The sequence below is a fragment of the Mandrillus leucophaeus genome, unplaced genomic scaffold (genome assembly GCF_000951045.1).
Source record: "Mandrillus leucophaeus isolate KB7577 unplaced genomic scaffold, Mleu.le_1.0 Scaffold530, whole genome shotgun sequence".
NCBI classification, from domain to species: domain Eukaryota; kingdom Metazoa; phylum Chordata; class Mammalia; order Primates; family Cercopithecidae; genus Mandrillus; species Mandrillus leucophaeus.
Window position 1 is genome coordinate 1,078,003 of NW_012105698.1, and position 17,668 is coordinate 1,095,670.

The window sequence follows — 17,668 nt, forward strand, 5'->3', positions numbered from 1 at the left end:
CCTAAAACCTGTGAATCTGATACTTCCCATGGCAACAGAGATTTTGCAGATATGATTGAGATGGAAAGATTATCCTGGATTGCCTGGGTGGGCCCAATGTAATCACAAGTGCCCTTACAAGATAAGAGGAAGGCAGAAACTCAGAGAAGGCGATGTGAAACAGAAGCAGACATCAGAGTAATGAGAGGAAGGAGCATGAGCCAAGGAATGCGGGTGGCCTATGGAGGGGAAGAAAATATCTGCAAATCATTTATCTGATAAGGGGTTAATATCCAAAAAATATAAAGAACTCGAATAACAAACAACTTGACACCTTATACAAAAACTAACTCAAGACGGATTAAAGACTTAAACGGAAAACCCCAAAACTATAAAAACCCTAGAAGAAAATCTAGGCAATACCATTCATGACATAGGCACAGACAAAGATTTTATGATGAAAACATCAAAAGCAATTGCAACAAAAGCAAAAACTGACAAATGGAATCTAATTAAACTAAAGAGCTTCTGCACAGCAAAAGAAACTATCATCAGAGTGAACAGGCAACCTACAGAATGGGAGAAAATTTTTGTAATCTATCCATCTGACAAAGGTCTAATATCCAGAATCTACAAGGAACTTAGACAAATGTACAAGAAAAAAAAGAAAAACCATTAAAAAATGGGCAAAGGACATGAAGAGACACTTCTCAAAGGACATTTATACAGCCAAAAAACTATGAAACAGATGAAAAAAGCTAAACACCATTGATCATTAGAGAAATGCAAATCAAAACCACAATGAGCTACATCTCACACCAGTCAGATGGCAGTTATTAAAAAGTCGAGAGAAAACAGATGCTGGTGAGACTGTGGAGAACTAGGAACACTTATACACTGTTGGTGGGAATATAAATTAGTTCAACCATTGTGGAAGACAGTGTGGCAATTTCTCAAAGACCTAGAACCAGAAATACCAGTTGACCCAGCAATGCCATTACTAAGTATATACCCAAAGGAATATAAATCATTCTCTTATAAAGATACATGCACACGAATGTTCACTGCAGCATTATTCACAATAGCAAAGACATAGAATCAACCCAAATGCCCATCAATGATAGACTGGACTAAAAAAAATGCGGTACATGTACACCACGGAATGCTATGCAGCCATAAAAGGAAATGAGATCATGTCCTTTGCAGGGACATGGATGGAGCTGGAAGCCATTATCCTCAGCAAACACAGGAACAGAAAACAAAACACCGCATGCTCTTACTTATAAGTAGGACCTGAACAATGAGAACACATGGACACAGAGAAAGGAATAACACATATTGGGGCCTGTCAGGGGGCAGGGGACGGGGGCAGGAAGAGGGAGAGAGTATCAGGATAAATAGCTAATGCATGTGGGAGTTAACACCTAGGTTGACAGGTGCGGCAAACCAGCATGGCACACATTTATCTATGTTTGTTAACATAGGTACGTCCTGCACACATATCCTGGAACTTAAAATTAAATTACATTTTTTAAAAAATGGGCAAAGGACTTGAAGAGACAATTCTCCAAAAAGACATACAAATGGCCAACAAGCACATGCACAGATGCTCCACATCACTAGTTATTAGGAAAATGCAATTAAAACCACAATGAGATATCACCCCACATGCAATAGGATGGCTACAATTAAAAAAGAAGAAGAAAAGAAGTGTTGGCAAAGTTGTACAGAGATCAGAGCATTTGTGCACTATTGACAAGACTGTAAAATGGCACAACTGGTATGGAAGTTTCTCAAAAAGTTAAAAATAGAACTACCATATAATCCTCCAATCCCACTTCCAGGTATATTTAAAGGTGTTAAGTTGTTTGTTATATATCCAAAAGAATTGAAAGCAGGGTCTCAAAAAGATATTTGCACACCTACGTTCACAGTGGCATTTTGGACAATAGCCAAGAGGTAGAAGCCACCCAAGTGTCCACTGACAGATGAATGGACAAACACAAGGGAGTATTATTCAGCCTTAAAAGGAAGGAAATCCTGTCACATGCTACTACATGGATGAACCTTGAGGACATTAGGCTAAGTGAAATAAGCTGACTAGTCACATAAAGACAAATACTGTATGATTCCACTTACAAGAGGTATCTAAAGTAGCCAAATTCATAGAAACAGAAACTGGAATGAAGATTACCATGGGCTGGTGGAGGAGGAAATGGGAGATGTTTTTTAATGGATACAGAATTTCAGTTTTGTAAGATGAAAAAGTTCTGGAGATTGGTTGTACAGCAATGTGAATATACTTAACACTACTGAACTTATAAATGGTTAAAATGGTAAAATTTTGCTATATGCATTTTACCATAATTAAAAATAAAATTTGAAGGCCAGTATATGTGCAGGTTAGTTACATTCAAAAAAGCAAAAACTGGCTGGGCGCAGTAGCTCACGCCTGTAATCCTAGCACTTTGGGAGGCTGAGGTGGGCAGATCACGAGGTCAAGAGATTGAGACCATCCTGGCCAACATGGGGAAACCCATCTCTACTAAAAATACAAAAATTAGCTGGGCGTGGTGGTGGGGGCCTGTAATCCCAGCTACTCGGGAGGCTGAGGCAGGAGAATCGCTTGAACCTGGGAGTCATATGTTGCAGTGAGCTGAGATCGTGCCACTGCACTCCAGTCTGGCAACAGAGCGAGACTCCAACTCAAAAAAAAAAAAAAAAAAAAAAAAAAAAAAATTGAGGTCAAGATAGGAGCACTGCTTAAGGCTAGGAGTTTGAGACCAGCCTGGTCAACACAGGAGACCCACCACTATTTTTTAAAAAATAAATAAAATTTTAAAAGATTTCACTCTTCAAAACTACAAAGAAATAATACTCCGAACTACTTATGCCAACTAAAACAATTCTATCCAAAAACCTCACATTGTTCTTTAGAGTTTATACTACAGTGTGGTTAAGTTCTAAGATAATAGATGTAAATGTATTTATGCTCCCATACATTTGGTGGGGAGGAGGAAGCTGGTGGGGGGGAGGCTATTTAGAGCCAAATGCTCTCTAAACCTTAGCCTTGATCAGGTATGTTTCCAGAAAGCAGGATGTCTCAAACTCTTCTGCTGATGGGTCCTTCCTAAGGACTCTGCCAGAATCCTCCCTTAAGGTTGCTATCCCTATGAAGAAGGTCATCTCTCCCACTAAGACTGAGAAAGCCTCTAATAAGGGCTTCTCTCTCCAGAATTTATGTAGGATTCTGTTCTACCTAGTTTACAAATGAGTAGCTGCCTTCTAACTTAACTCATACAAAACAAAGGCCTCAAACGGGAGCCAAATGCGCTCTGTATCAGTGGAGTCAGAGTGAGCATACAAAACAGCAATGAAGTTGATTTGCTTTCTAGTCACCCAAAAAGGTCATCATCATTAATTAGGCCGTGAAAAACCAATCGACAATAAATCAGACTGTATAATAAAAAATGAAGAGCCATTTCAAGATACAATATTAGCATTTATTACTTCCAAGATAATAATAATCTCACCAAATCTGGCTTTTTTTTTTACTTTTTTTCTTTGGTCTCATTTTCTACTAATAACTGCCCTTCCTAGCTCTATCTGTCCTTGAAACAATTCAATCCTTGGGTCCTAGAATCAGAGCCATAAAAAGAGAAGATGGTTCCTCCCAGGCCACTCAATTATCAACAACACCTGTTTGTTCATAGCAAACACACTAGGCCAAATAGTAGTGTGGCCATTAATATTATTTACTTCTAATTCATATACTAGATTAGAGGAAGTACTGGAGGAAGGAATGAGAGACAGGGTAAGACAAGGAGGGAAGAAAGCAAATTTCATTGAAAATGGAATTAGCCTCCAGATACAGTGAGCATGGTAACACAGCATCTTTTTTTTGTTTTTAGATGGAGTTTCACTCTTATTGCCCAGGCTGGAGGGCAATGGCGCGATCTCGGCTCACTGCAACCTCCAGTTCCCAGGTTGAAGCGATTCTCCTGCCTCAGCCTCCAGAGTAGCCGGGATTACAAGCACCTGCCACAACACCTGGCTAATGTTTTCTATTTTTAGTAGAGATGGGGTTTCACCATGTTGGCCAGGAGGCCAAGGCAGGTAACACAGCATCTGAAGGGGCAAGCCTGGTGTGGAGTGTGCTTCCTTTCTCAAGACCATCCCTAATCCTTCAAGGTCATTATTAACATTCTTTGTCTTTGTAAAATTCAGCCTGTTAGGCATTTGCTGCCTCTGAACAAGCTTGCATTTGGACATCTGATGTATGAGTACCATCTGCTAGCTTGGGCTATGTCAGTCAACAGTTTCAATCCAAAAGCTCCTGGCAGAGGAAAAAAGGCAAGCTGCATTCTATTGCAGAGGATGTCTTCATACCTCTTACCTGTGCGTTTTTTAATAGGAGTTGGTTTTGTAAAAAGGACGGAAAAGGCTACAGGATTCTGTATTTTTCTGCCTTGATGCCACAGAGCAAACAGTGAATCTGGTCAAAACCAATCAGGGCAGGAAGGTCTGATTTAGCCTACAAATCTCAAGTACATCTTAATAGCTATCCCTTGATTCATTTAAATTCAATGAAGCAGCTGAGAATTGCCAGCCGCCATTTTAATCTGTTAATACTCCACCTCACAAACAAAAATCAATATTACATTGTAGATAATGAACTAGCTCTAGCCTTAGTTTCATTTAAAGAAAAGAAAAAGACAAGACTCTATCTTCAGTACCGGCAAGAAACTTCGAAATCCTTTGCAATTAGTTGTTAGGTTCCCAGGCCCCTACTCACCATCTCTTCCAACCCAGCAGGGTCCTGCACCACCACCAACACAGCACAGGGTTTAGACTAAGAAACTAGCATGTCCACTCTCTTCCACCACCGCATAGACCTTTTACCTGCCATGAAGAAAGCCCACTCTGGGAAGGGTGCCACATCCCAGAGGAAAAGGGTTTGAAAGCACCAATACAAGTAGAATTTTGCTTTATAGATTGCTAGACGGTTCAAATAACAAAATCAAATTCAATTCACAATAACTCATTGAAAACCAGGTTATGCGTTCAGCACAACCATACAAGGCCTGTGGAGGTTTATAAAACATAATAATGGACCGGGTGCGGTGACTAACATCTGTAATCTCAGTACTTTGGAAGGCTGAGGCGGACGATCAGGAGGTCAGGAGATCGAGACTATCCTGGCTAACATGGTGAAACCCTGTCTCTACTAAAAATACAAAAAGTTGGCTGGGCATGGTGGTGGGCACCTGTAGTCAAGAATGAATGACCAGTCTTGAACCCTGGTCAAGAATGAATATTATTTTAAATTTCTGCCCATTCAATGGGCAGGGAAAAGATATCTCAATGCTTTGATAGTCACTTCATACTTTTCCTTCATTTGCTTCTCCTGTTAACTGGTCATTCATATTTCTTGCCCAAGGACTTTTGTTATTCACTTCTTTATCAAGGATAGTTAATACTTTGTCCATTGTGTGTGTTCCAGATATTTCCTTCCATCACTGACTTGCCTTTTAATAGTATGGGTTTTTGGGTTTTTTTAATATGTGAAGTTTTACATTTTGAGATGTTGAAGCTCTCTATCTTTTTCTTTATGGATTCTGGGTTTTATAGCTTCCTGAGGAAGCCTTCCCATTCCATCAGCATAAAAACATTTGTCTTTGAAATATTTTTAGAAAACACTGACCAAAGTGTATATAACACACATATTGCTCTGTTTCCCATACAAGGATCTAAATTTTAACTTTGGAAAAACTGACTGATATGGACAATCATTTCTCTGTATTTTCTAGCTATAATAAACTGTAAAGCATTGAATTTACTCCTTTCAAATCATATTAGTAAATTAGACAACCTAGCTTCCATCTAGGTTGATCACTGGCCATTCAGCTTCTCCATGTGAGGAAGGTATTTCAGATTAATTCTTCAAAAATTGAGAAAACTCTTTGCGAACTCAAAAAAATTAGCCATTTCCCCCAGCCAAAAACACTACTTTTCACACAGGCATCAGCAGACTTAACCTTGATATAGGGCACTAAATTTGCCAAGTGTAATCTTACATCAGAATTTTATTTATAGGTAAGGCATCTGAGGCCCAAAGAAGATAATTTTTTAAAAACCAGGTTTAAGATGTGTGCATGCATGTGTGCACGTGTATATGTGCGTGTATGTGTGCACACGTGTGTGCAGGGGAAAGAATGGGACTGAGGAAAATAGGAATTGATGGGAGAAATAAGAGAAGGCATGGTGGAAGGTTTCCCAGGGGCCCCGTGTGAGGTGCCCTGCCAAGACAAAGTAGAGAGTACATTCTAAGTGGAAGAGAGAGCAGAAGAAAAGGAACAGAGGCAAGAAACCCAGAGCCATGTTCAAAACTGGCAAGGTTAAGAGATACCAGATCCTGGCACAGGCATGGTCCTGAGCTGGCCGGCTGGGCTGGCCACCCCATGGTTCCCTGAGGAGAACCACTTGCCTATAGGCCCTGAGGGGGAACATTTCCCACTCAACTCTACCTCTGTCAAGAAAGGATTGCACAGTGATAAGATGATTGGGATTCAGACAATTGTTCAGTTAGTAGTTAATCAGTCATTGAAAATACAGACCATGTGAGGCCATGAGGCAGCAGAAGGAGGAGCTCCACGGAGGACCACAGCCCTCAAATGGCCCTCAAATGACAGTGACGGAGCTCCCCACTTCACCTCCCTGAGCCTGGGGTTCTGCTGTAAACTGAGGGAACCTTCCTCCATTGTCTTCAAGGAATTTCCCAGAAGGCTCTAAATTCTATGAGTCTATGACTCAATTTCCATGGAACAGAACATACTTAGAGTCCTACTTTTCTCTTTTGTAACAAGAGAAATTCTTGGCAACTGTTAAAGTCAAGCAAAGGAAACCAGAGTGCATGTCAGCTGACTAATGTGCCTAAGGCAATTAAGTCAAAATATTTTTCAAATAGTATTGAAACAGCTCATCTCCCATTAACAAATACTTCTAGACTTTCCAGATTTGTCTTGCTTAGCCCAGCTGTAGAAACATCCCTTATGTTTGCTGGCCATTAGGTGGAGAGTTTCCAACCTACGAGAATGAGCTGCAGATCAGCCACACCTGCCTGTGCTCGGGCAACAGAGGATAGGCATCAACCCGTCCTCCTCAGCAGCCCCTATCCTTCCCCCACCTACTGCCAAGCAGTACAGAAGGTGACTCCGAGGCTGCTCCTGCTCTGGCTGTGAGGGGCTGAACTCCATGGGGCTCTCTATCCCAGTGCTTCATTAGTTCTCACTCTGTACAAACATCACTCCAAGCACCACCTCTCAGCCTCACTGAGAATCTTGAGTCTCCCACCAAGTACCGTATATGTGCTTCAGGCGACCCTGTGTGGTCACTGTTGTGCCCATTCAAGTCTGAAAAACTTTGAGGATGACTAAAGGACAGAACCAAAGAAGAGACTGAATGCAGGCTGGCCCTTCACACCACTCTGCCCTAGGAAAACTAACAAAGCCCCATGTGGACAGGACCGTCTCTGGGGCTCCTGTTCGCCGGCAGCATCCACTCTATCTTGTTTCAGTATTAAGCTTCTGTCACTTTAATGCATATTAATAGATGTATTTGTCATTATTAAGGTGGAAGGTGGTTAGATCTCTGAAGGGAGGTGAGAACTGAATAGGTCCTGAGGTGCAACACAATTGCATAGAAAACCTGGTTAAGAACTCAAACTCTGAAATTAAACAGACCCAGCTTTGGATTCCAGTTCCGCCTCTTATCAGTATGTCACCCTGGACAAGTTACGGCAAAAGGCCTCTTTTTCCTCACATATAATGCAGACAATAGTGCCTATCTCATAGGTGCTGCTGGGAGAATTAAGACATAACACTTAACATATGTAAGTTACTATTATCGGCATCCACAGCAGGTGTGTGCACAACTTTTTATCTGTGCCGACTTGGCCTGTGGACTCACCGGCACGTTATCTGGGATCAGACAGACAGCTTGTTTCCAGCCTTCTCTAATCACCAGCACCAGACTGTCCTGACTGTCTGACTTTAGGTTTAGTTCAGGCAGCTGTGACCATTAAGAATGACAAACACAATGACAATGTAAAAATATGTATTGTACATATACATCGTAATATAAAATGAAAAGGCAGAATTTAGGATGATGTACATCACCTAGGTAAATGAACACAATAGGATCCTAGGATGCTTATAAAGACTAAGTATTAATAGTTGGTGTGTTTCGTGGTGAAAGAGTTATTGTTGTTAGATTTTAGTGAAAAGCTGATTAAAAGGATCGTTTTTAAATGAGAGCTGTGGATAAGATCTGTAGTTTCATCAACCTCCTTTTTTTCTGTCCCCTCCCCATGTTGGCCACATGTTTTTGAACATTCTTACACTGTTTACCAGTAAACTGATTAATTCTGTGTATTATTCTTCCATTTCATTACTGATCCAAATTTTAATCAACAATCCATATTTATAAGGGGTTCATAATGACATCATAAAAATCAAGTCACTGCCGCAGGTGTGATAATAAGCATAGCTGACAAGCAAGAAACAATCAGTGGCTTAATTTCGATAGTCAAAGGCACTCACATTCAAGGTCAACCTCATTCTAAAGGTAGTGGAAAGTGAGACCTGGTACCAGCTCTAGTAACAGTGTCTACAGTTAGACCAATCCTGTGTCAGAAACTCCTATTATGTCACCCACAGCCAATCAGAACATTAAGTCAGCATGAAACCTTCCATACAGAATTGCAATTCCAAACAAAAGCAAGGACACTTGATGGTTTGGGTGGCTTTTGTATTCTCATCCTGGGTAAATGCATAGTTTCTATTAAGCCTTTTCAAACGCTGAAAATGGCCCCTGGCTCCCATGGGTTCCTTTGCAGATGACAGGAGCCCAGGTCAGCTCCACCTAGCAGACTGCTGGTGAGACAAGTGATCATCCCTAATCATTACCTTCTTAATCACAGTTCTAAAAGGGCAGAGGCATTTGGGATTGAGGGAAGGGTTAGTGTACCAGAAAATCCTAGAAACATCTTCAACACACAAATGACCCAGCCCACCCCATCCATCTCCAGGCTTATCATGATTGAGGAGTTTCACAACTGATGGACTGGAAGACATTTTTTTAATTCCCCAGTCATCATAAACCTATATGTGCACAACCACACCCACAGTTCCCCCACCCCCAAACACACACAGACACCCTGCCCTAGGGCCCATCCTGGAACTGAGATTCACTGGTGTAAAACAACTTGGACCATTAGAAATGCATCACACTTACTTTAAAAACACACATGCGGCTGGGCGCGGTGGCTCACGCCTGTAATCCTAGCACTTTGGGAGGCCGAGGCAGGGGGATCACGAGGTCAGGAGTTCAAGACCAGCCTGGCCAAGATGGTAAAATCCCATCTCTACTAAAAATACAAAAATTAGCCGGGCGTGGTGGCAGGTGCCTGTAATCCCAGCTACTTGGGAGGCTGAGGCAGGAGAATCGCTTGAACTCGGAGGGTGGAGGTTGCAGTGAGCAGAGATTGCACCACTGCACTCCAGCCTGGGTGACAGAGTGAGACTCCATCTCAAAACAACAACAACAACAAAAAAACAAGTGCATATGCAGAAAGAGACAATGGAATCACGAGGAACTCAGGTGGAGATATAGTATCAGTTATTCCCTGGCACCAATAACTAGTTAATACAGTCTACACCTACCTTACAAGGCACCATGTTAGAGGCAAGTGCTTTCTAACAGGCTATTGCTATGTAACTACATCAAAGAAGGGCAAGTCTCTATCAAGGTCAATCAACTACTTCAGATATTTAAATGAGGAATCAGAAATGGGCAGCTGCTTTCACAGACACAGGGCACAATCAGACCGTGTCCTGCTCCCGATCTTCACTGCATGTGCCTGCACTGTTTGCCCTTGAGTTGTGGCCTTACCTCCTGGGACCTGGTGCTAACCCCCCAACTCAGATCCTAGGTACAGAGCCGGCCCCCGCGAGGGCCTCCATGGATGCCCATTCCTGAAGGTCTGTTCCATTGCTGTCTAAAGGCCAAAAGCAGAGCACAAGGCAGAAATGAGGGGTAAGGAAGAAAGGCAAGTGGAATCAAAAAGAAACGTGAATGCATAAAGGAACAAGAAAAAAGTGTTTCTCGGCAGATTGGGGAAAATAAGCACAAGGAGCATTTCATAACCAGAAATACAAGTACACAGCATGGAACCAAATTGTCTAATCTAATTCTGGAGGTGCCATAAACCTGATGGCGGCATTGGGGTTCCATTTCACATTTCAAAGAAACAAACGCTGTAAAATTGTGATCTTGATGTTTTTCTGTTCACAGGTCTAATAACTGCCTAAGAGCAGTATCCTGCCCTTTCCAGATGATTAGTGTTGAGTTTGTTGTTGGGTTTTTTTCTTCCAGCTTATGGGAGTCTCAGAGAGCACTGTCTGCCAAAGCAAAACGCCAAAACAGGAGCAGAACTTTGTGGCCATCCATGTGCAATTAGGAGCCCATTAAATACCACTCAGATAACTCAACATCCGAAATCATCCTCCAGGGTGCAGCTGACAGCTGAGGCTAATGGGAAAAAACACCAGCTCAGGAGCAGCCTCACTGGGTCTGGATCTGTTGAACGAGGACCATGATGGTAAAACTCCATCCCTCAGCTTGTTGGGAGAAAGAATGAATGGGACGGCACTTCATACACTGTCAATTTAGGCAGTGGCAGCACAGGAACATCATAATTAACCACACTGCTCTCTCCCCATGGATCTTTATGATGGAGTAAATTACACCAAGAAATAGTACTACTTGTTCTCAAAAGATTCTATTGATTTGGCAGTTACTTGATTTAAATACAAAGATATAATGGTTATTTATTTCTTCAGAAATTACAGGTATTCTTTTTTCTCCAAAAACATTATGATTGCCATTTTAATTCCTGTGGTAAAGAACACCGTTAGGTACTGGGCAGCGCATGACCCAGTTCAGTAAAGCGGCAGGAATTCTTCTTGAAAAAAGGGCCATAGAGATCCAAGTCAAACGCAGTCCTGATCTGTGAAGATGTATCAGAGGGACCCTGAACCAACGAGAACAACCATCAACGTTTCTGACTGCCAGCCCTCGAGCTAAGCACTTTACCAACATCGTAACACTATCCCACCTAAGCCTCACAATTCTGCCAGGTAGGTACTATCATCATTTCCACATTTAATACACAAAAAGAAAGCGGTTTAGGCAACTCACCAAGGTAACAAAGCTACTAACTAGCAAAGCTAGGACTCAGGCTCCAAGGCCATCCTCTTAACCACTGGGCAGCACTGCCTCATGTGGATATTTCCATTGCCAAACCAATCTGGAGCCAACAGAAGCTTTCTGCAGGTGCTCTGTGCTCCAAGAAAGTGTTCCGTCCACTCAGTACTTACTGAGCACATCACTGGAAAGACAAAGACCTTCGCCCTGTCTACCCGGGGGGAACTCAGTTCTGGGGGACCTTGAGTCTAAAGACAACTCAGGCAAGCACTGAGAGGTGCTTTTAAAAAATCACGGTAATTCACAGACCAGGCTATAAAGCACTTATGTCTACTGTGATAGGCCCCTCAAAACTTGTTTGGGGTAAGAAACTTGTTTGGGGTAAAAAACATTAGGGATACACATATTCCATAGTGTGAAGACTTTCTTACAAGATAGTAAACCACAGTTTATAGCAAAAAGAAACCCAGCAGGCCTAGGTCATCCCTGAGTACGACCTATTCTATTCTGCTCCTCTAATTCATTGCTATATGTAAGTAAATGTTCTACTATAAGTAATAAAATCGTAACAACTCCCAAATTCTGCACATCCCTTTTTGAGTGCTATGGGAACATATTTCCATCTTTAGGGAAGTTGGTTACACTAGCCTAGGACTTTACCGAGACACAAACAAGCTATATCAGATGAGCTTTCCTATGAAATTCCACCTGTAGCAAATGTTCATCCACATTACTGTTACCTGGGGACTCTGTTGATGACTCTGTCTTCCCCTTTACACTGGCCACCTCAGGCAGCCGCTACACAGATTTTTCCCTATGCAAACTCCTCCTTGAAATAGCAATCTAAACGGCTCAAGGTGCAGCTGGCCCTCCATACCCACAGGTTCCACATCCACAGATTCAACTAACTACAGATCAAAAATATTCAGGGAAAAAAAAAAACAACTAAAAAAAAATACAAATTTTAAAAACAATACACAGTATAACAGCTATTTACACAGTATTTACGTCCTATTAGATATTACAGGTAATCTAGAGATTATTTAAAGTATATATGAGGGCTGGGCCCAGTGTAATCCCAGCACTTTGGGAGGCTGAGGCAGGAGGATTGCTTAAACTCTAGGAGTTTGAGACCAGCCTGAGCAACACGGTGAGACCCCGTCTCTACAAAAAGTTTTAAAAATTAGCTGGGTGTGGTGGCTCACGCCTGTAGTCCCAGCTACTTGGAGGCTGAGTGGGAAGGATCACCTGAGCCCAGGTTGACACTGCACTCCAGGCTGAGCGACAGAGCAAGACCCTGTCTCAAAAAATTAATTAACTTAAAAATAAAGTATATGGGAGGATGTGCATATGTTATATGCAAATACAACACCATTTTATGCAAGAGACTTGAGCATTCTCTGATTTTGGTATCCATGGGGGATCCTAGAACTAATCTATAGATACCGAAGAACAATTACACTACACTACAGGAATTAATTTTAAAATAACACCTAAAGATAAACTCTTATTTTTCCCTCAATTTATTACGCACACAAACATTTGGAGTTAGCTACAGATCTATGGCTCTCTTAATTTGACAATTTATTCACTGTTAAAGCTCTGTTTGCACAAACATTTTAACGTAAGCCAAATCTTGATAGTTGGACACATGGATATTGAGCTCTGAGAGTGGAGGCAATGATTGAATATTCCGGACTTGTTTCCTGTCTTACAATTTGCAAAGTAGTGCAGTACTCAGATTGACCTCAGGGAGCTTAGAGAGGGGTGAGGAGCAAGAAAATCATATAATCAATGCAAGAACTAGGAAGTGATGTGAAGGGCATCAAGAGATCACAGCCAGCAGGGAAATCTGATCTGTTTTCAGTATTAATCACAGAAGGGACCCTTGAGCAAGTGGGCATTGGGCTGACATCTCCAGGATGAGTCGAGCTGGCTAAGTAATGGCAGCGTGGGCATTCCAGAAAAGAGAAAGGTAACAGCAAGGGCCTGAGGCAGGCGCAGAGCCTCGTGGGGGAATCTGAAGCAGCTTCTGGGGAGTGAGTATGACACACACAGTATGAGACAGGAGTGGGGCAAGGGCTGGGTCGTGCAGGGCCTTGAAGGCCACATTGAAGATCTAGTCTTTATCCTAAGGGCAAGGAGGAACAAGTGAAGGCTTATTGTATGTGGTCTGGAGACAGGTATGAAGGTGACCAGATGTGTATTTTGAAAAGCTTATTCTGGCTGTAGTGTGGAAAATAAACTGGAAAGAGGCAAGAAGGGGTTCAGGAAGGTCAGTTAGACTCTAACAACATTTTAAGTGAGAGACAATGGTAGCAAGGACTAGGGGTGTGGCTGTGGAGATGGATGAAGGGATTGGAGATTAGGAGATGAAATGCATGGAACTTGATAGGCTGCATATGGGAGTAGGGAAGGTGTTCTTAAACCCTAGGCTTTGGGCTACAAGACTGCGAGGACAGGCTCCCATTCACCAAGTCTGGGAATTTGAGAAGGGCTGGGTTTCAGAGAACATGGTAGGTTCAGTTTGGGACATTTTATTCTGAGATACTTGGTGACCTCCCAGTGTGAGTATCAGAAAGGTGTTTAAAGTTCTAGTTCAGTAACCGAAACTATTACATGTCCACCCAGATAGGAGACTAACAGTTCCTTACAAATAACCTACAACCAGCAGAAAAAGAACTTGTTGAACGATGAAGTATTTTCATCATTGTTAGAAGTCATGAATTTCTAATAAAACTGCATAAGCAACATCTATAATAAAACAATTTCGGCCAGGCGCGGTGGTTCATGCCTGTAATCCTAACACTTTGGGAGGCCGAGGTGGGAGAATCATGACGTCAGGAGTTCAAGACCAGCCTGGTCAACATGGTGAAACTCTGTCTCTTTGAAAAACACAAAAATTAGCTGGGAATGGTGGCAGGTGCCTGTAATCCCAGCTACTTGGGAGGCTGAGGCAGGAGAATCGCTTGAACCCGGGAGGCAGAGGTTGCAGTGAGCCGAGATCATGCCACTGCACTCCAGCCTGGGTGACAGTGCGAGACTGTCTCAAAATAAATAAATAAATAAATAAAAAATAAAAGAAGACCATTTCAAAACTATCTGTGTAAGTTCAACTTTTTAAAATATATCTTTCAAGAGAAAGTTAATTCCATCTACTATTCAAGATAAAAATTCTTTAAATTTTGGCATTCTAATTTAAACCAGTGTATTAGTCCGTTCTCATGCTGCTATGAAGGAATACACAAGACTTGGTAATTTATAAAGAGAAGAGGTTTAACTGACTCACAGTTTCACATGGCTGGGGAGGCCCCAGGAAACTTACAATCACGGCAGGAAGCACCTCTTCACAGGGCAGCAGGAGAGAGAATGAGTGCCAAGCAAAGGGGGAAGCCCCTTATGAAACCATCAGCTCTTGTGAGAACTCACGATCACAAGAACAGCATGAGGGTAACCACCCCATGATTCAATTACCTCCCACCAGGTCCCTCCCGTGACGTGTGGCGATTATGGGAACTACAATTCATGATGAGATTTGGGTGGGGACACAGCCAAATCATATCAACTAGGCAGCAAACAAGAAACTTCAAAATGGAGAAAGAAAAATAACTGTTTCTTAAAATGAGCAAAGCAGGGTCTTTGCATCACCTAAAAAGCATCACCTAAAAAGTGCACCAATTCACTAAAAGGTTTGAGTTAACTGTAAAGAAAAAAAAAAAGAATTAGATTTTATTGAAGATTTATGTCCCAAACACTTCAAGACACCCCTCACCCCTCATTTAATCTTCATGGCCCTATGAGGCAAGAATTATGCCTCCATTTTCTGAATAAAGAAACTGAGTCAGAGAAATTGAACAATTTGCCTAAGGCATAACTACTAATAACGGCTGAAATGGAAATCAAACAGATCTAGGCAACTCCTTTTACCAATGCCCAAGACAGGAAAGGAACGAAGCTGCCATTTCCTTGGTGCCAGTCTTCTGCCTTGGAGGTCAGATTATGGGATGTTTACTTCCAGGTTTTTTCTGTTATTACCTGCAATTAAGCAATTATGTTCTTAGTCTCAAAATAACCTTAATTTTTAAAGAACTGTGTTTGTCAATTCAATCCTCTCTGCTTCATCTTCTTAAAAGAGTTTTACCTAGACATATAATCATACCCCAAAAAGCTTTGTAAGTCTGGTTATAACTATTCGCAGAATTTAGATCAAAATGTAAACTGAAACCTGGAAAATACAAATGTTTTTTTCTATCAAATGCTACTGCATGTTTCCAAACCAAATCCACCAAATCCACTAAAACAATGATGAATAAACTAACCCTAACTTACAAAACATTTTTCAAAAGCAACTTATTTTCCTAAGGAAATAATGCTGGCCAGGCATGGTGGCTCACACCTGTAATCCCAGCACTTTGGGAGGCAGAGGCACGCAGATCACCTGAGGTCAGGAGTTCAAGACCACGCTAGCCAACATGGCAAAACCCCGTCTCCACTAAAAATACAAAAATTAGCCGGGCATGGTGGCAGGTGCCTGTAATCCCAGCTACTCGGGAGGCTGAGGCAGGAGAATTGCTTGAACTTGGGAGGCAGAGGTTGCAGTGAGCCAAGATCATGCCCTGCACTCCAGCCTGGGCGACAGAGTGAGATTCCGTATTAAAAAAAAAAAAGAAAGAAAAATAAAGAAAAAAAAGAGAAAAGGGGAGGAGAGGGGAGGGGAGGGGAGAGGAGAGGAGAGGAGAGGAGAGAGGAGAGGATGAGATGCTATCTGGTAAGGAACTTACCAGGCCACAAAAGGTTAACAACTTGAATTGTTAAATAAGGACTCTATGTGTGCTAACAGGAAATATTACAAGTCCTTACAGATGGTAAGTATGTGCACTGCTTAGAAATGTGTAAATGAAATCATGATAAATGAGGGGGAAAATGCAAACGAGTAAGTACACTGACTATACAATGTTTAAAAATGTAAATAAATGCCTGCTATGGTAGGGTCATATGAAGCTTAACTTTCCTCTATGATTTTTATATATACAGATGTATGTAAGTATGTACAGGTGTATAGGGGTGTGTGTGTGTGTATGTGTGTGTGTGTGTGTGTGTAAAGCTCTTTGTTAATAAATGTTTAAAAGCCTATTCATTCTCCAGGAACCTAAGATAACAGCACTTGTCACTGCCCACCCACGGGCCAGCCCACGACACCCTGTCCTGGCTCAGATACCGGGCAAGGTAACTGAGGAGACACTGAAGAGGAAGAGGGTGGAGGTGGAGTTATGAAGAGGAGGGAGCAAGCGGGGCTGTCCTCAGGCAGGTCAGATAGGCGCCTGGTGCAGTAGAAAGAGTATACACTGCCAACTCAGACTGACCCACTGCAAACTCCAGTTCTGCCCCTCACCAGCTGTGTGACCTCAGGCAAATTACACAATCTTTCTGAGCTTAAAGTGAGAAAAATAAAGTCTACCTCCTAGCATTTGCATGGGGAATGAAAGGAATTCTACAAAATTCCTGGCACAGGTGTCTCATTGGATGGCTAGTCCCTCTCCTTCCTTGATCGGTTTAGAGTCAGTTGCCTGGTCGGTGAAGGGAAAAGCAAGGCAAGAGTAACAATAGGGTATTGTGGGGATTAAAGGAAGATGTATGGCAATGGATCTGTCAACCGCAGCCCTATCCAAATACCGATTATTAATGTACTCTGGGACTCTGGAGTAATAGGAATAACTGCAGGGCTGAGCAGGTCACATGCAAAAAAATGTTTGAATAGCAGCAGCATCATTGGCAGTATTATACTGCTGCTTAAAAGACTTAGGATTTTGTGATTCAGTGTTTAAAATGACATTCAGAAGAAAAATCACCTCAGGCCTACAGCTGCAATCCTTCACCCTACGCCCAGGCTCCCGTGTCTGGGATTCAGGGCCAAGCTGAAGCCAGCTGGCCTCCAGATGCAGTGACCACTCCAGGGAAAGCATTCGGGGTTGTCAGAGCTCATGGAGTGACTGCTGAGGGGTCGGTTCGTGCATCTGGAACAGTTGGGAACTACTGTCTAATGTCTGGCAGCCAGGTTCAGCACTGAGCTCAGAAGCTGCCCAGCGAGCAGGAAGATGCTCAGTTCTGCTTTGAACTGCGGCCAAAAGGCCAAGCAGTAACTTCATCTCTCCTCCAGTTCTTGCCGCAGGAAAACTGACAATAAGGAAAAAACAGATATGGTTGGGTCTCTCTCTCCAAGGGACACTGACACCAAAGTCCTAACTCCTCAAGAGGTCCTTCAGACAAATCTATCAAAATCTCTGCAAAGAGGCCTCACTGAATTCCAAGATCCCAAAGATAATTGTTACTCCTAAAATTTACTGTAGTAAAAATAACAGCAGGTCTCAGCTCAAGTGTCACATCCTCAGAAAGACCTTCCTGACTACCCCATCCTAAAAGTGGG

At 42.3% G+C, this 17,668-nt stretch overlaps 1 protein-coding gene across 1 annotated transcript in view; it reads right to left on the reverse strand.

Moving 5' to 3' along the window:
• Positions 1-6,744, reverse strand: part of TEX2 (testis expressed 2) — an 88,635-nt gene extending 81,891 nt beyond the window's left edge. Inside the window, exon 1 of the mRNA XM_011997112.1 lies at positions 6,597-6,744. The gene's annotated coding sequence lies outside the window, so the exon portion shown is untranslated. The remainder of the gene's footprint in view (positions 1-6,596) is intronic.
• Between the last annotated feature and the right edge of the window lie 10,924 nt (positions 6,745-17,668).